The sequence below is a fragment of the Calonectris borealis genome, chromosome 1 (assembly GCF_964195595.1).
Source record: "Calonectris borealis chromosome 1, bCalBor7.hap1.2, whole genome shotgun sequence".
Taxonomy (NCBI): domain Eukaryota; kingdom Metazoa; phylum Chordata; class Aves; order Procellariiformes; family Procellariidae; genus Calonectris; species Calonectris borealis.
Window position 1 is genome coordinate 128,527,008 of NC_134312.1, and position 19,740 is coordinate 128,546,747.

Genomic DNA, 19,740 nt, shown 5'->3' on the forward strand with positions numbered 1-19,740 from the left:
GAGGTGACGCAGAACAATATATCACGTCTGGTTACAGTCATTGGCTCTGTCAAACAAAATTTTATCCTACCCAAAAAGTCTGAATGACTTCAGCTTTGCTATTTAAATGAGTATCGACAGAATAACTCTCAAGATATTTATAGAATTTACTCTTAGCAAATTGTGGGGCTTATTTACAGTCTGTTGGGGTGTTTTTTCCCAGTATTTGTTTCATATGCCTTTGTGGCTCCTACATCCTTAGCAGAACTGTAAACACCTTTATCATCACCAAATCCTTTCCTGTAACACCCTGCTTGAATTAACAGATTGAATTTGTCAGCCACAGTATTTCTATTTCTATTCGTCATGGACAAATCTGCAGTTTTCTGTCCTGTGTCATGTTCCAGGTTAAACAGAACTAAAGAATGGCAAAAAGCACAGGCACCTTCCTTTTTTTAAAAATTAAGCAAGCTGGTTTACAGTGAAATACAGTAAATGGGGACCCTCTGATTAACATGTGGGCTGAGCTTGCTTTCAGGATAAGGTTTTACTTCAAAAAGGCTAAGCTGAAACATCTAGTAAGAATTTCCATCAGCATAAAGTAAAAAAGGTAATCATTTAAGCTTGTATTCAATACTTATGCTTGAGTCTCAACTTAAGCAGACAGAGGTTGTATTGATACTATTTAACACCCTAAGATGTTCCTGGGCATTGCAACTTAATCAGGTATGCTTTTAAATTATTACAACCGCCTTTTGGCCTAGGGTAACTCGTACTCTCCGTACTCCCTATCCTCAGGCTACGAGTTAGCACAGGTCAGGGACCATCCCCACGACACAGTTTGTATACGACTACCCTGCTTGGGAGGCTCAGAAAGACCAGCAGTGTGGAGCAGACTCTTCTGCGCTAACTGACTTTATTGCCAGAGTGTGGTCCTCGGCACATTTAAGTTGCTAACAGAGACGTGGCCAGCTAGTCCCATTGAAATAATGGCCGCGTTAGCAGGTCACTTATTTATAATCTTCTAATGTTTTCTACAGAAGCCCAAGTCACAGAAATGAATGAGACAGCCTATTTTCCAGCCAGAACGTGGGAAGACCATTCCCATCAGCTTCAGTGAGAGATGAATCAGGTCTTGTAGGCAGAAAGCTACAGACAAGTAAAGCAACAAGGAAAACCAATCCTTTTTCTCTATAAGACTGCCAATCCAAGCCTGTTATTCATGAAACTCAAACAGCTCACATAAACTTCTGAAAGTTTGGGAGGGGGCTACCTGGATTGGACTATTTGACACTTACACCCCTCACCCAAAATACTACAAACCAGATCGGTGCAGCCCATTCCCGGCTCTTGAGTCACGGTCAGGTCAAACGCAGCCCCTATACCCAGGGACTATGTTTTGTGACTGGTGGTGAGGTAGTGGGGACACCGGGACTGCTCTTGCCTTGGGAGAAAGCAAGCCAGTGGTGAAAGTTCATTTCACCACCTTTTTCCGGGATCCAGCTGAAAGCTCAACCCTTTCCCAGCCATGAGGGGAGTCTAAGTCACACGGTGCTGGGGTTTTTCCTTCTTTCACTTCTTCAAGGCACGTGGTATATTTTCATAGCTCTCTGTCACGTGGCAATTTTGATGTGCAATGAGTCAGGCAGGTGGACCTTGCCTAGACTCTGTCATTAACAGGTGTGAAGAGCTTAAATATGCCTAAAACCTACCCTGTTGTTTGTGCACAGAATAGTTAAAGAGGTGATGTGATCAACTGGGTGGATATCTCTGACCGCATTGCTCTTCTTGACTTTAATTTCTATCTTCTTACCCCACTTCACACTGTCCCCACAAAAAATACAATAAGCTTTTATACCGGTGAAAGAAGTTGAGGCTACAGGACTGCTCATCACAGTCAAATGAGATTCGAGGGGCACTGCTCAGAGGGGCTTTCTTATAGATTTCTATCAAACTGACAATGACCAGAGCAACTTGTGCCAGCAGCGCAACTGTGTATGGACGATGGGTTTTCTTTCAAGGGGAGAAATGCTACTCTACTACATATTCCCACCTAACACCTAGAAATGTAGGGCAGAGAATAGCCATAAATTGCTATTTGTCCTAGCATTTATATGTAGATTACAGTGTGTGTAATCTACATATAAGCCCTTAACTATGTGAAATAGATTAATTAAACTTGATATTTGCAGATAAAGCAAGTCAACAGCTACTTGATTGCACATTTTTATGGACTCTCTGTCACATACTTTTCTAGGCATGGGTATTTCATCTAACTCTGTAAGGTAAGTCTTACTCTCTCGGGCTCTTATTTTTTCAGAGGCGTGTTTCTCCTGTTCTCCCATGTGAGAAATTTTACTCCTCCTCAGATAATTTACTCCTTCCAGGGAAGACTGAGGGGTGTCAGGGTGGCCGCCACGGCGACTGTGATGGCAGTGCTGGAGCAGGGCCACAGTCCATGAACTCCCAGATGAATTACTGGCTTCTCTGAGCTTCTTTCTGGGTTGGTTTGTTCGGTTGGTTGTTTTTTTAACACAAAACTGACTGAAAACAGCTCTCAAAAATCTTTTCTCAGCAAGATGATGTACAGTAGTCTACAGACTACAACTGCATTGATGAGACCCGTAGGCATTTATCAAGAGCAAGAAGCAGTCCTTCCTTCTTTATCCAGGTCTCATTCTCTTTTGTGTGAAGGACAACTCATTTTGACTTCTGGCTAAACTCAGCGTTGGGAATGAAGGTATTTTGCTAATCCAGCTGCTTTCACTTCCCTGCAGAGGACTTTGTTTTGGATCTTCCTGATGACCTTCCCATAACCTTCTGAGCTTTTTTTTCCCACATTGTAGCAGCGGACTCCAAGAGCTTCTCAGTTTTAATCCTCGTTCTGCTGAAGGGGTCCTCTTTACTATCAGGAGGTCAGTTAATACTCCAATGCTCCATTTCCCCACAAACATCAAAGGATATTGTGGTAATAATTGGAAGTTTTTCACAGAGCTCTCATTAGCAGCAGCTTTATTAAAATTTTATTTAAAAAAAAAAAGAAAAAAAGGAAGGACCCACCAGCTGATATTAGAAAAGAGTATTTTATACAGAGGAGACAACGATTCTGAGAGAAAAAACTCCGAACGTGTTCAGCGTGACTTCTGTTCTCCTCTAGACATAAAAGGCTCCTCTCTGTTTCAGTGCTGTGCTGACTTCCAAGTCCTTTTGCATGACCCGAGGAAGAATCTGCTAGGTTGGTGCAGCAAAGTCACTGGGTTCTCGGCTTTTTTTGTGAAAGATATATATATAATCATCTCCAGTCACTGCTGTAATATGCATCCCTTCTCTGCTCCCCTCCTTTATCCACAGAGGGTGAGAAACTCTTGCACCCCCCCTCCAGCCCCTGTGGGATGGCCGCTGTGCTGGGAGAGGCACAGGTGAAACACAGGGGTCTCTGCTTCTTGAGCGGCAGCCCAACACCAAAGGCTCGACGGATCAAACACGGGACACAGGAGCTGGAGGGGCAGATCATCAACGCCCCATCTCCCGCGGCATGTGCTGACCATAAACCAGATAAAGTGGTTGCAAAAGGCTGAAAGGAAGGAATTGAAATCAGGAGAACTGCGTTCGTTCCAGTCTTTTCCATCTACTTGCGTAGTGCTGTGTGTAGCAATGGTACATAGCAAGTCCCTGGGCAGAAATTAAAAAGGCTGGCGGAATCCCTGTCATGTCTATGATGTTCTTTAATATCCAAATTAACAGCTGGGAAGCATATCTTTATAGACAGATGTTTAAAACTGTCTTTCCCCAAAGAGGCATCCCGCCTCTTATATGCGCTAGTCCGTTCCTGCTAATGGATTTGGCAAATGGGCCTTTATCTGGGCCCCAAAAGGGCACTTTCATGTCCTTCTAAAGACCCTGAAACTTGGTGTAGCTTGCACACATTCACTTGCATTCAGAGTTTTTGGGGCTAGGGCCCCTCAGACACGTAGCGTGACAAGAGGCTGGCTTGAGGGAAGATGGGCCAAGGAAGATGTTATAACCAAACTGCTGCTTGCGTTGCTTAAGTTCGTGTGTTTCCTAAGGTCAACAGATGTTATTTTTTTGTTTGTTAATTACCACCCCTGATTGCGGTACGCTGCTGCATTGATATACCGAGCTTCCTTCCTTGAACAGTGGGATTTTGGGGGTTGCCATGCTCTCGGTGTGCTTGAAGCTGCGATGCAAGATCCTTTCTCTTTCACCATTTAACGACCGCAATATTGTTTTATGTTCTTATCGGCTTCGGGTTCACCATGTCTTTGCAAAAAGCAAAGGGCAATTCTAGCACAAAGAAACGCTGTAAGAAACAAGAGGCCACCATGCAGAGTAGCGTAACGGCTGGGGCTGCCTTCATCCCGAGAAGTGCGACAAGGGTTTTTAGAAGATGGCTGGGGACCTGTCTCCGTGCTGGCTCTGTAGAGCACGCTGGGTGACCTTGCTGCCGCCTGCTCCAGGAGCCATGGCAGACAGGCTTTTCTTCACGCCGTGAGCCGCAGCTCCGTGCATCCCCGGTGTTGGTGCTGCTGGTTTCCAGTCGCACGGCAGAGGTGGGCTGCCCAGAACAACGTCGCGACCACTATTTTATTTTGGTGGGTTGTAAAAGAGCTGTAAATATGCCACGCTTCCAAAAACAATTCCCAGTGCAACAAGAAGGCTTTTCTTTTCTCTGCCCCATCCACTTACTTATTATTTTTTCCCCTTGCTGTGGCCGTGGGTGAGATAGCCCTCCCGAGCGGAGGCAAGCTGCCCTGGAGCGTGGCTGAGAGCGGAGGGGGAACACGGAGCAGCAGCAGCTGCAGCCCAGGCAGCCCCGCCACTGCCAGCTCTTCTCGCTCGCAGTACGGCGCTCTTCTAATTGAAAAAGGAGGCCTGAACGGGCCCAGGGAACTGCTCAGAGCCTGCTTCTAAAAGGTACCGAGCACCAATTCAAGGCCACCAAGTATTTTCTCATTCCCGGGTCTCGGCTTGAGGCAGCTCTGCACTTCTCAGGGGCTCAGACCTTCAGGTACCACGTCCCGATAGAAGTCAGCGTGGCAGCCGAGTACTAAGAGGCACAAACAATGTTGTTCTGCTTTGCAATCAGCTACTAGATTTTGCTCCTGACGGTCAGTCGGCAGGGGTCTTGTTTTGAGCGTTTTAAAGTGTTACCTGCACCCCTTGCTGACCAGCATGCTCTTCTTCAACACTGTACAGATTGGGGCATCTACAAAGAAAATCTGTGATTTTTCGGTACAGCAGGTGAATATACTGGAGTGTTGGATGGTAGAATCAGATGAATGCAAAAAGAGGAAAGTGCCTTAAATATTATATTTTAATGTGTTTAAAAGTATTCTTAATCTGACAACTCGCAGTGTCCAAGAAGCAGCAGGAATGAACTCTAATACTTCTGATTTCAGTGCCGGTCAGTTCTGCTATGCACCAACAGATGAGCTTCCCTGGCATCTGATCAGGGTGGGTCTTTATTCTCCCTCCTGTTTCTAAAGGGCTCCTCCTTTCTCCTCCTCCTTCCCCTGCTCTCTCCCCACGTGGAAATTCATTTAAAAGGCAAAATGGCCAGAACGCCCTTTTACTGTAACTGTATGTGGACTTCTTTCAAAACTCCCTTTAGAGCTCAGGGTTAATTAAAATCCTCTCATTCTGAGAAACCAGTTTCTGAGGTCATGTTACTCTGACTTGTTTTGCTGTCCTGCATACACCCAACTAAAGAGAGGATAAAGTAAATTCCAGTGCATCTGTGGTACCTGTAGCAAATCCCTCAGAAGGACAAAAAAATTGCTGAGCAATATGTATGCCATTCTACCTTCTTGCTATGTTCAAATACTTAATGAGAGCTGAAAAATATCCTCTGACTGCAACTGCTGAGGAATATTGCAATATATCATGCTTATCTGCATTGTTGTGTTTTCTGCAGTATTGTTTTCTATAGTGAAAAAGTAACTTTTCCTAAAAGCAATATTGCACAATTCATAATTAAAGGAACAGAAGGCGTTATTGTGCAGGTATGCCATGTTTGTGCTTTTACCCAGTCAGTTCTGGCCTGACGCAGATTTGTGAGCGGCAAGTGCTATAAATGGCCCACGGGGGATATCCATCTTTCCTGGGTCTGACGGGTGAGACACGCCGTCACGTGCCCAGACTCTCCTCGCCGCCCAGCCTCGCCCCCTGCCCTCTCCGTGTGCTCCGCTCTGGGCACATCACGTGCTGCTGGCGAGGCCCGGCAAGGCTTCCCGCCAGCGCCGGACTCTGCGATCGCTCTTTGCAGTGTTTGCATCCGTCAGCCTCCGTCAGGGCTCTGCGGTGCCTCCTGGCAGCTAGGGGCGGGGAGCATCGGTAAGGGTTCAGTACCCCATCACATGCATCAGGACAGATTCAGTATCTGATCACACGTATCACTTTAACGGAGCATTAAAAATGCAGAAGGTCTAATCAGCTGGATCGGTATGTCTAGGCAGTCTTTTTAGGGATGCCAGAGGCTGATGGTGAGATCAGATATCACCAATACCTGCACAGCTGCATGCAATTTCTGACAATACAGACTGTGAGGCTTTGGGATATCAGCATGGATGAACCTTGCCAGTAAGCAGGGAAATACATCAAGATGTTTAAGATCCTCTTTTCCTGGATATATGCAGCAGTCTGCCTTACAGTAATCACTTCTCAAAATCAACTTGTAATAGCAATTATTACATTTAGCTTTTGCTTTGTTTGAACCTCGTCCTGGGAAACAGTAAGAGGATTTGGATAAAAGCCTAAACCCAATTAATCTCTTAGGTTTTGATGTTTCCTTAATATGAATTTATTTTTTTAGTGTATTTTACATATAAAATTCTTTTATCTAGGGAAGCTAAGTTTACATTGTTTTGCTATCCCAGCTGCATTTATTGCTAAAGCAGGATGAGGCAGACCATAGATCTGTAATGCCATTCAGTGGTCGCAGGTAATACAGCATTCACCCTGAAGCACACGTTACTGATGGCATTTTATTTCTCTAAAGTATCACACTTGGAATTTCCCAACAGAGAGCACTTTTGGCTTAAAAAAAGGGCTGTATAATTATTCTCCCTGCCTTGGCTGTTTGCTGAATGGGTTCTTCGCTTACACACCTGGTGAAGACAACGTCCAGAGGTTGGAGTCAGGAACTCACTCTGCACCACGTTTGGGTGTATGCTCACTAAATCCTGAGGTGAACAAATCCCCAGGTAAGGAATCGAGTGTTTCTTAAACACTTAGATACACAAGGGTACCAGTACTTTTGCAAGACACAAAAACAAGCCAGGATATGATAGGAAGGCAGCAAAACCACGGCAAAGTAATTACGCAGCAGCAAGAGAGCGGCTCTGCCGACATCCCGGCCTGCGCTGGCGGCTGGTAACGCCAATTAGCATGCCGCTGCCTCACCTGCGGCGCGTTCATTAGCGTATGCACATTCACACGTCTCGTAAATTTTTATCACATTTAGTAAAAATTGTCCTTCTGTTCCCTTTTACCCTTCTGTGAAGAGAGGCGAGAGGCAGTTTCAGTGGCTGCGCCGGCCATTTCTGGGCTGCTGGCGGCTGCCGCCCGGGCGAGGCGGGGCGGCTGTCGAGGATGTCGCACGCTGTAGTGGGAAGTCAAACAAGCCAGGGCCTTTGGGGAATGGGCAGAAAAATTGTAATATACTGAATGAAAGGATAACCATTGGTACATGCTCGACCAAATTTTTTAGGAGCAAGCTACCATTTGTTTTTAAGTTCCCATTCTAGCTGCTTACAGCAAACCCAGCATCACATGCGCCATTTTATCCCCTGCTGCCCCTGCTGCTCTTTGCTCAGCAGCACCTCGCACTCGCCTTGATTAAGAACCTGCTCTCTCCTTAGAGGGCCTGCCACTAGCTCTCTCAGTGACATATCACAAACTCATTGTCCCAGACTTATCTTATTTTATTTTATTTTATTTTATTTTATTTTAATTTAATTTAATATAATTTAATTTAATTTAATTTTTATACTATTTTATTTTATTTTATTTTATTCTCTCCTGTGATTCTTGAATTAAAAGATAGCTTTTCTGCTTCCTGAGGTGGTGAATACTTTCAAAACTACTGCTTAGGAAAAAAACCACACCACTTTCAAATGGTTTCATTGTGTTTGCTGAAAATCATAGAGAAAAGTTTTGGTCCTGCTAAACTGGGCTGCCAGGCCTGCTACTGAGCCAGTTCTGCAGACATGACGTATCTGTGCATACACTGACAGCCTACAGGCCTGTCACATGAATACCTGCAACCAGCTAACACTGTCGTCATTAAGGAGTTTGAAAAGCTGCAATTTCTTCTCCCGGCATCAAAGGGAACTCAGATGAGCAGAAGCCAAGCAGTAAATCTCAAGGGAGGGCTTTGTCTAAAATATCACAGTACCCCCTGTGCTAACAGCGCGTACCTAATGGAGGTGGTTAACTCCCAGTAAGCCCGGATCAATAAGCCCAGGATGAAGCTTGCGAGAGCCGGCAGGCGAGTCTCCCTCCTCCCGCAGCACGGGACGGGGCAGGAGGTGGGGGCTGAGCGGGGCTGGGCTGGGATGCGCTTCCTAACTCCCGTCCTTACCGACGTCTCCCACGGCAGCAGCGACGCTCATAGCACCGGCCAGCTAACGCAGCAAGCCCGGGGAAACCCGGTCCTCCCCAAAGCCGCGCCCCTGCATCCTCCCTCCCCGCCGCAGGGTACCCCCCCAGCCCAACTTGCTGATCCCAGCCTCCAGGTTCAGGCGCTGTCGTGGTGGGGTTTAGTACAAAACCCTGGCTGGCAGGCAACAGGTTGAGGAATCAACAGCAAAAAACTTGTTTTTTAAAACCAAACAGCCACATGCCTCTCCGGGAGGCGAGGCGAGGCGAGGCGAGGGGAGGGGAGGGGAGGGCAGGCGAGGGGAGGGCAGGCGAGGGGAGGGGAGGAGAGGGGAGGGGAGGGGAGGGGAGGAGAGGAGGGGGGAGGAGGGGGGAGGAGGGGAGAGGGGAGGAGAGGGGAGGAGAGGGGAGGAGAGGGGAGGAGAGGAGAGGAGAGGAGAGGAGAGGAGAGGAGAGGAGAGGAGAGGAGAGGAGAGGAGAGGAGAGGAGAGGAGAGGAGAGGAGAGACCACTTTGCAAGGAGAAAGGAGATCACATGCAGAAAGTCCGCACTCAGTTTATCAGGCTGTGGCTGTGGAGATTGTGGGGACTCTGTCAATTTTTTTCAGAAACATTTTTCTACAGAGCCAGCATTGAAAAAAATGTGTATGATATTCAGTTTTCCACAAAACCTCCATTGATTTCTGTGGCCCAGATTCCACAAAATGCCTACGTATGCTCCTAATTTTGGCCTACTGTCCCCTAGTAAAACAAATGGGCAGGGAATATTTCTGCCCCTCTGAAATCAAACCCTTCCTTACAGTCACAGCAGAGACCAGCCCCAACCTCGCTCTGCAGAAGACTGTTTGTGGGCAGTTTGATTGCCCAGGGATTGAATGCGAGGAAAGCACAGAGCACTCTCTGCTGGAAGAGCGAAATGGAGCCAACAGCTGAGCAACACAGGGGTAGATGATGGAGTGCTGAAAAATGTACGCTGAAAGAAGAATGAAAGTACAGTATTAAGTGCTCAGAATTTATTTAAACTAAAAAAAAAAATCTTTTAAAAAAGCAGGCAAAGAACGTGGAAAAGATCTAGAGAAAAAAGGAGACCACGCTTTTATGTCCACATCGCTAGCAACATTTCTTAGGCTATGTATAATGATGTTTAAGACTAAAAATCTTTGACATTATTTCAAACAAGCAGGCAGGCTAATCAAGCTGACAACAGAAGCTATAGCAGCAGCTCGGTAGGAAAAAAACAATCATGGGTCTTTGTACGAACACAATCCAGTTATATTAACTTAATATGAGGAGGAAATCTTTATTCAGAAAGAAACCATTTTAACCTGAAAAGCAATCATGTGTCAAGCAAGTCCCACTTCCAAATGACTGTAAGTGCTCTTCTGTGCAAGATTTATCATTTTCAAAGATTTTTAGTACCGTTTGATTTGTTCTGTATCCAGCTGAGTGATCCCCTTCATGAGAGGGCACCGGCAGAAATCAGCCAAAGATCTTGCTGCTTGAAAATGACAGCAGTCTTGATAAGGTTCAGTACAATTTCACTTGACACTGGTTTTCTGATAGGGGCCCTGTATGTGACCACAGCGAGCAGAACTAGTGGCTCAGCATTGGGCATTTAAATGTGGCCATCCACCTAACGCTCATACGCATCAATCCGAACATTACTTCGCTGACTCCCTTTTTGCAGGTATGTGATGACACGCTAATCGGGGGAGGTATAACATAAAAATATGTGAACTGCATACCAAATCTCGATGCTTAAAGCAGCAAAATAATGGTTTCTTTTTCAAGCGGAGACACCAAAGATGTCCTGCTGAACAGCTGCAGTACTGGAGGAGGTAAAAGCGTGGCCACCTTTTTCCCCACGGCAGCTCCGCAGTTGATCTACTCAGAGAAGCAGTGTTTTGAAATTAAGAAGGAACTTGTGGAAGGAGAGTTGAGGAAGGACTACAGTCACTTAGATTTCATCTGATTCTTAGTATGCAACAGTAAAATATCAAGACAAAAGATTTTGCATTAATGTTTTTCTAAAATCCTTGGTTACCCAAGCCAAATTGGTTCTCCAGCCAGACCCTTCACTGTGAGGTAGGAAGTTGACTTGACTCTTCTTTGTGAATCAAAATGCTGAAATGTCTCGTTCTATGTATGTACGTATCTTGCCAGCCGCGAAACCGAGTGAACCCCATCGCAGCTGCCCGTAGCCCCAGAGGGCACTGCAGGACTGACAGCATCAGTCTCTCATCACTACAAGGAGGTGCAGCACTGAACTCCCAGGTGACTCCATTGTGACAGACACAGCTTTCCAAGCAGCAGAACTATTGACATTGGTGGGGTAACCTGTGAATAAAATTACTTGGCAACTACGAATTTTGCAGATTTGGGCCCTGTTTACTTGACTTGTCCTTGGTTGCTGTGACCAATCAAATCTAAATCAAATTTCAGATCAGAAAGACGTGCCAAATGCTGTTACTTTTGTCATTTAATACATAGTGACATTACAACATTGAAAAATCCCCAAGGCATATGTTGTGCCAATTAGCTCGCTTTCAATAGTTGAATACATCTGAATAATAAATTCAATTACAACTTCTGTGTACGTTACGGAAATGGGATGACATGAGGCCATACTGATGTTTATTCAGCTGTCTGAGGATGATACGCTTAACACAAGAAAAAAATTCAGGAAAGATTATCGTCTTCATTGCTGAAACAAGAGTGAAGCTAAGTCCTGCCCTTAAGAGGTCCGACTGTGGCGGTGGTGCCGCAGAGCCACGAGGGCCGGGTGAGAAGCCGGTGCGGCTGGCCAGGAGCTTCCCATGAGCTTCCGCAGGCAATGGCTCAGGTCCTGGGCTCATGCCCAGGTAATGATAATACCGTTGTGAGTGCAGAGGAAATATGGCCAGCAAGACAATTTTTTGCAAGGCAGCAGAATATATCCCCTGAAAGAGCAATCTGCTGGTTGGTTCTAGAGAGAGGAGCAAAACCTCCAAACCCTCCTTTTACACTAACGTAAAGGTTTCACGCTGAGAGTTTCCCCCAGTGAGGTCCAGCAACACCCATTTCTTGCACAGGCCTGAAGGAATTAGAAATCTCTTAGAGAGCTCGACTGGTTTGTGATAAACCCGTGTTCAAAACTCTGAGGTAGCAACAACCCCAGACATGTGTTGTGAGTTATAATGTGTCCTCTTTCTAATTTGAATTAACCTATTAACCTTCCTTTATTTTTTTAGTTTCTACTTTTCTTCTTTTAACTGAAAAGCCCAAGGAAAATCCAAGAACCAGTCTTAAATAAAACTTGTGATAATTTGCCATTTACATAACATAAGTACATTTATATTTGTTGAAATCACTTTCTCTGGAGATAAACGCGTACGACAACTGTGTTCTCAGCTCAGGAGAGAACATCAAATTGATTACACATGTATACACTGTGAACACAAGAGAATTTGCCTACTTTGTTTCACCAACATTTGACTGCTCTGAAGAAATGAAAATACGACTTTGGGCATTGGCCTCGAGGACTCAATAAACGGAGCATAAGGAAAAATCTTGCATCCCTTACAATTTTTATGTTATAACCCCTCCTGACTGACCTGATCACTCTTTACCATAACCTTGTATTTAATTATGAGCCAAATAATTATTTTGCACTAAATGTAGCATAAACTTCATGTTAATCAATTTAGGTCACTAGAAGCAATTCCTATTGAAGCCCTATTTATCAAAGTTACCATAAATAAAAAGGAGGACAATTTAAAGCACTGGCTGAAATTAAGGAAGCCTGAAGGCAATGCTTTGTCTAAGCAGTGCTGCGTTCCAGCTGCCCGCGCAGCCCGGCTGCCTCGTGCCAGCTCTGAGGTGTCGCCGGGAGCTGGGACGCTGGCAGGAGCAGACACTCGCCCGCCAAAGCTTCCCTGAGGGTTAGAGCACATGCCCCAAAACGCAGACCATCCATCAGGTTAGATGCAGGCAGAATAGAAGAGATTTTAATACAAAAAATTATCTGAAAAAGCTTTTACATGATAAGGTTTTTTTCTTTCTTTGTAGCATGGGGAGTTGCCCACCTCTGTGGGTTTCCAGTGTCGTCTAACCCATCCCTTGCTATGGCAGGGACCTGGTGTGATACCCTGCTCTTTTTCTGAGCCACATTACACCTGCTTTGCTTATATTTTGCTTCTAACTCTGTCAGAAGTGCTGGCAAATATTTCCTGCCCTGCAATGTCTAGGTGTTTGCAGTATAACGCAAACCCCGTTTGCATTCCTCAATTAGCAGCCTGTGGAACAGTTTGCAGGGGTGATGGTAGTCCCTTCTGAATCTGCATTCCCAAAAATATTTCCTTGCGGAAGCTAAACTGTATGACCTTGCCTTTTGACACATCCCATGCAAAGCTATGCTTATTCAAACATACGCTTTTTACTACATTATTGCTGCTCAAAACAGTAAGAACAAACCTAATATAACCCATAGTGCAGCAGAGGAATTGCAGGTCAGAGATGTGAAGCCCAGTCTCACTGATACTTATTACTGAGAAAATCTCTGTAGGGTAAACATTGTCCAGGCTAAAAGCAGAGAAGGAATATGGACAGAAGAAGAGAATAAATCAGCATCTTAGGAATACTTAACAATGTGACCCTTGCTCCTTCTATACTACTGACACTTAGTTCCTCACCTTTAACTGAAAATATGTGTCCGAGGCTTGAAGGGGTAGCAGGGTATAAAGATTTTATTGGAGCTCACATGATATGGCACACCAAGAGAAGTACAGCATGCAGGTCATCTGAAATTAGTGCCGATAAAACTTTTATATACTCTTTCCGCGTACTTACATGATGCTCTCATCTCAGTGCTAGCCAAGCACCATGTAGCATTAAAGTGCCTTGGTACATCACACTGCCACAATTCTGTATCTGTGTCAGATGTTTTGGATACTACCGCCCTGGAAGACATAAAAAGGTCGTACCGAATCAAAATGCATGGAGCGAAGAATGTTTTAAAATTATTATTGAAGCAATCTTTTATCTTTCTGCCTAGAAAGCAAATTATTTTATTTGTCCCGGGCCGTGCTGTCCCAACCACGCAAAATGCCAAAGAGGGTCCCCAACAAAGGAAATCTCCGTGGTGGAAAGCAAAATATCCACTGGTGCTTTACTACACTTTTGTGAGTGGCGCTGGGCCAGACTGACCCTGAGCAACAATCTCACCTGAGCCCACTTGCAAACCCACGGTGCCAGCTCTGCCCTGCTGTTCGTGGGTGCCCGACCAGGAGCAAGGAGTTTGGGGAGGCCCGTGCACAGGCAGCAGCATCCCTCTGTCACTGGATATTCAGGGCATAATCCTAACCACTTTCCAAATCTAGCCTTAAGGGGCTACTGGGAACTAAAAGGAAACAGAAACAGTTTTTTCACGCATGAGAATGTGCTGACTTTAAGATCTACACTGACATTTTTAGAGCTAGAAATAAATGTTATGTATTGCAGAGAGAAACTGAGAATATCCCTGTTTTGGTGGTGTTGAATTATACTTCAAACCCTGTACATTGCAAAGCACTGAATTTAAACATTTGAATGGTGACAAACTGAATATTGCCTTTTTAAATGTGGGGGAAGAGGTTGGTATGAAAGAAAGAGAAAAAAAAATTAACATTAGCAATGAAGAGAGGCTGTTTCAATGTGCGGAGTCCTTGGAAATTAGAGTTAATCCCAGAGAAAAGGACTTACAGGTAAAGGGCAGGTGCATAAATCATTAGCGCATTAATCTAGGCATAAATTCATATTTACTGTAGCTGCCTGAGGAAGCTTAATTTATTTTCCTTGTGCTCAGATAATAACAACGGTTTTGGCCAGAGGTCTTTCTAATCAGTTATCTGCATGTGGTTTAACTTGCATATCCAGGAACACACTCCCTGATACAAAATGGCCAACCCCATTTCTCCTCCATTTTAATACATTTTTTCAAAGGAAACTCTTCTCTGTGAAGAGATCACCGAGCGGGGATCAAAAACTGAGAAATAGTACTGAGCTGTCAGGCTTAACATCCTTCCTTGGACTTGCCCGTTTCATTCTGCCCCAGCTGTTTTCCCAAGTGCTGTAATGAATAGGCCGATTGATTTTTTTTTTTAGTACAAGTTCATTGCAGTTTTCATTTTTAAGTATGAATTGGGCACCGAAACCCAATGTCATCGTTGTGCCTGGTAGTCCTTCCTGTAGCTAATGCCGCCAGGCTTAAATGTCTTGTTTTCAGATGCTTATGATTTAGTAAGCTTTAACATTTGCACCAAAATTTTCCAGGCTGGAGGCTTGCTTTGAGTTGTCTCTGTTGTGGATTTTAATTTTAAGTCACAGAGATCCAGCTGTTTCAGGGAATTAAGGGAAAGTGTTGGTAGTGAAAAAATGAAGGATGACAGAGAGGGTCGTGCTGCTGTCAGCAGCGTGTCCTGATCACTGCCAGGAACATCTATCCACTCAAGTGTCGTAAGCGACGAGCATTAAAAAAGCAGAGTTAGTTTGCAGTCAGTAAAGACTCATTAGGGGTTAACAGGGAATTTTCCAAACACTATAAATGAACTTCAGCACCTCGCAGCTTCCCTGCTTACATACTTCCCGTCCTCAGGGAAGAACTGACCTCAGGGAGAATGACAGAAAGAAGAAAGAGAAAATTTAAAAAAAGGGTAGCAAGGATCAATGGCACAAAATTCAGGGTCACTTCCTGAATATGAGCATTATGGCAATCCCTTGTCTGTGTTCAATGGCACCAAGAGGCTTGGCACCTAATACGAGGTTGAATAATGGAAGCATGGCTCTTATTGTTGTACAAAATACTTCTCAAACAGATTTCATAAAACATCTGGAAAGATACGCCAGCGTAAAAAATCAGTTCAATTTTCCCTTTCCCACCGAGCGGCAGGGACTAAGCCAGTTTATGGCTCAGTTGCTTCCTCTGGCTACCCCAGGTCAGAGAGGCTCCGACGCTCGTCCTCCCTCCAGCTGCCGAGCGGTGCCCTTGGTGCCTCTGCTGCCACGCGGGGACGAAGGAGAAAGCAAAGGTCACTCATCAGAAACACAAGTGATGAGGACCCAGACCTGCAGAAGGCCAGGGAAAAGACAGGGGCAAAGTGCCCAACAGAGAGGGGGCACTTGAAAGAAGGGTGCTTGAAACTGTTGAGCAATTTTACTTATTGCCATCATCTCTGCCTCTGAAATCGTGCTGATCTCTGTCGATAGGGTATTTGTCCCCGCTTAGGCAAGGTGCCCTCTTGAGTCAGTTCTGGACAAGCGCCTTTTTAAATCAGACCGGCTGGCAAATGGGGCAACCTGGATTCTCTGCAGATGAGTGGGAGCTGAAAAGTGTTACGTGCGCTTTTGAAGCTGGTATTCTGCAAGCACTTGTTGGGGATGCTGGAAACCAGTGTCATGATTCCCATTCTAGCTGAACAGACGGGCACTGGGAGATGAAGTGTTAATTGTTGGTGGAGGTGCTCTTAGGAAGGCAAAAGCCACCATTATTCTGATAGGGTGATTATTACAGGGAAAAGATGAAGGATTTTCACTTCTCCCTAAACACGAGGATTCCTGTGCTAATAAAGACTGAGGTTCGCTTATGCAGAATTAAATCTCTGTGTAGCAGAAGCGACAACCTGTCTCAGCAGAACCCCTAATCTGCCTCGTAATTAACTATGAGCTCCGAAGAGCCTGGATCAGCCATTCAGGTTGCCAGCTGCAAATTAGGACACAATGAGGCTTAAGACCTTGGTATGCCAAGGTAAAATGATTTCTTGCTTAAATTAGTAATGTCTCGTCCTTTTATAGCATTTAACATTGTCAGATCGAAGTACTTCGTAACTAAGGTCAGTATCATCGTCCCCTTTTTCCACAAAAGGAGAAGTGGCAGCACAGGGAGGTGAAGTAGCATGTCCAGAATCGTCCAGCATGCCCACTGCCCACTTGCAGAAACATAACTGAGGACTCCTGAGTCTCAGTCTGGTGCTGCAACTACCAGATTTTCTTTTATTGGAGAGAAACTATTTTTCACACGGAGCTGGAAGCACCACTTAAACCTGACAGGAAAATTAACACAGAAGAGAGGTTGAGGAATACATAGACTGTATGAATGCCTGCAGAGGGATTAGGCCTTGCCTTGTATGCTGGTTTAGTTGGTGGGAAACTGTGCAACAGCACAGACCTGCAAACTGAGCCCCAAGGTGTCAGGGAAAATACAATGAACTCTGCAACTTCTTGTATGGTTCCTGATTAAAGGAAAAATTCTTGCTCCAGAAGCCGATCCAGCATACTGATGTGGTCCAGCAGGATGAAGCAGCTGGACAGCACTGGCTTACATAGCTTTTCAGAGTCCGGCACTCTGGCTTCTGTCAAGAGACTGCTTAAATTACAGATGAGCAGACGTGAAGCTTTTCAGAGGCGCACATCAGACCCTGCATGGCGCAAAAGGCATTGCCAGCACCTTTTCATAGAAAAACATAGACAACGCATTAGGACTGGAGAGTGATTCTCTCGTTTGGCTGGGGAAACCCAGACCGTACCCTCACTGGCCTGTCGCTGCCCTAGCTGGTTTCTCATCTACGAAACTGTGGCAATGCTACCTTTTGGCAAAGTACTTTCCACGTGAAACTGCTGCGAGAGAGCAAATTATTATTATTTCTTGCTACTCACGGTTGGTATTCCTTAACGGGGGAACCCGAGAAACAAACACATGGATGCATGGACAGGGAGAAAATTAGAGTGCACCCCGTCTGGACCTCCACCCATGATATGGGGTTCAGCAGACATGGCCAAACACACTTACCTACAGCTCAGTCTGTGTAGCAACCTGCCTCTGCCTTAATCCCTGTTAATTTAGTGAGAACTAAATTTCAGAACTGAATTTCCACAAACGAGATCACAAACTGGTCCAAAAATACTACTCCGCCTCCAAATGCTCAGATTTGCATACATGTTAGAAAGGTAAGTTGTGTTTACTTTCAACTGTTAACACACATCAGAACCTTGCAGAAAAAATGCTGTCCCGTGTTAGGGTTTTTTTCTTAATCTTGTTCTGAAAGAAAACATACACGAAGAGTTTTACACATCTTTATTGAAAGTGTCTGAAAAATGTCATTGCATGCCACCAGTTTTGAACATGTTCTGTCAGAAGCACTTACGTGGCAGAAGGAAGAATGATGATGTATGTGATGCTGCATTGTATTGACACATATTGCAAAATAAGTAGCACAAACATCAGTCTAACAAAGGAAGGCAAAACTGCCTTCTAATACAGCTTTCAGGTGAGACGTGCAAGACAGCCAAATAGAAAAAAGAACCAAAACCAAAAGGTAAAATGAAGACAGTATTAGGTAACACAGGCCAAATTCTTTTTTGTTTAATTTCTTTCCATTTAGTGATTCAAGATCCATATGCTTTTTAAAACATAGTATAAAAGCTATAAAAGGAGCTAAAGCAGCCATCTGAACTGTTTTCATGTCTGCAGCACATAGCTAGCGCTGAGGGTCCCTGCAGGCTTACGGCCACTGCAGCTAAGGGGAGGATTTGGTCAATGAGACCTCAGACAACTGAACTATCTGTCGGTTCTAATGCCTTTCAGTTCATGACTCCTTTCACTAAAATGAACTTTCTAAAGACAGGGTGCGGACGTTCTTTCCCAAGTTCTGACATTTACTTTTCTCCTTTTTCCAATACACTGAAGTAATCTCAGCCGAGATCACAACGATACACAGCTGCATAACCCAGCGCTTCCTGCCTTGTTCTTCATTTTCTAGTTTGTTTTTGCACACATCTGAACTCAGAAAAGGTCAGCTCATGAACACTGCTCATCGATTCTGCTCGTTGGAGCTACGTAGGTTTTGAGTGCTGAGCACAGGCTAAAAATGGGGAAATGCACAGGGAGTTACCAACACAGCCTCCACTGTGTTATTGAGGTTGCAGCTGTGTGTCTTCTTCTCCGCCCCGACCGCTGCTACAAGGCTGGAGCACCCTCAGAGTTGTCTTTTTTAACACAGGACCACATATGAGGGACTGCTCCCGTTTCACTTCTTCATTTTCATCCACGATTCCTTGCTTTCACCCAGTGACATCCATGTAAGCCAGACAAACACCATGTCGTTATTTTGTCTTTACTTTGTGTGATATTGAGAGCAACCTGCACACTAACTCCGTATCAGGTCAAGCCCCAAATAGCTGTAAACAACATACTTTCTGCTAACTTCTCATTAACTGGATACATACATAGCAACTACCACGGTGGACACTAGAGAACAACCAAGCCTTTACTTTGATATTTCCAAGGCCCAAACTTAGCCCTGATGCAGAGAGTCTCTCCTGTCCTTGAAACAAACCTCCACCGTGTCTACCACCATCAAAGAGATGCTCTGCTTTCCTGCTTCCACCTGTTTGAATCAGGAGCATGCTCACCTGCCTTACCGAAAGAAAATTACTACATCTGCAAAAATCAAAACTGTGATGCATTAGTGGTGACATTCTTAGGGTTGCATATGACCTACACTTTATACTATATTGGTTTTGATACTGTCAGACTGAGCAACAGAGCGGAAGATTATTTTTCTTAGCCATTCTACTTTCTATCCTACAATCTACTAAACAAAACTTTTTCAACTGTGAATCTCAGCTAGCAGTAATGTAATTCACAGCCGTTTACTTAACTTGGTTCAGTCCACATTGAAATATATATGGTATACTGACCTTCTATTGCATCAAATTTGCTGTTTGTTAAGAAATAAATAAAAATATAATTATGTGCTAAACTCACACTTTTAAACAAAATGTCCTGATTATCACAGCCTAAATGATTGTCTCTGATGTGCCAATATACTGATATATCTGTGCAAATTCAGGCTTTGAGTCTGACTGCAATACAAAATGTAAAAGATGTCCAATCCCTGAAAACTTCATGTTAAAACTGAGATAAGAGACAGAAACAGTCACTAGGGGGAGACAATGTAATTTCATAGAACACCTCCAGAAAACTTTTCAGTTAGAGAATTTATAAAAAGCTGCATAATCCGTACCTGTGAGTCTCGTGGGTTAACTTGCTGGTATTACCTTGCCTATTGAACTCAGAACTACAGGATCAACGGCAATATTTGCCTATGTTGGAAGCAGAGAATAGATACTA

The 19,740-nt window shown here is 44.6% G+C and overlaps 1 long non-coding RNA gene across 2 annotated transcripts in view; it reads right to left on the bottom strand.

Moving 5' to 3' along the window:
* Positions 1–9,257: 9,257 nt before the first annotated feature.
* LOC142093420 (uncharacterized) overlaps positions 9,258–19,740 on the bottom strand; it is a 31,148-nt gene continuing 20,665 nt past the window's right edge. Inside the window, exons 2-4 of one of the 2 annotated variants that reach the window (XR_012677423.1) lie at positions 13,800–13,974; positions 13,425–13,534; positions 9,258–10,934 (exon numbers count right to left, since the gene is read on the bottom strand). This is a non-coding gene — a long non-coding RNA (uncharacterized LOC142093420). Of the gene's footprint in view, positions 10,935–12,521; positions 13,158–13,267; positions 13,535–13,799; positions 13,975–19,740 lie in introns of those variants that run through there. The other variant, XR_012677422.1, reaches the window with a different exon arrangement.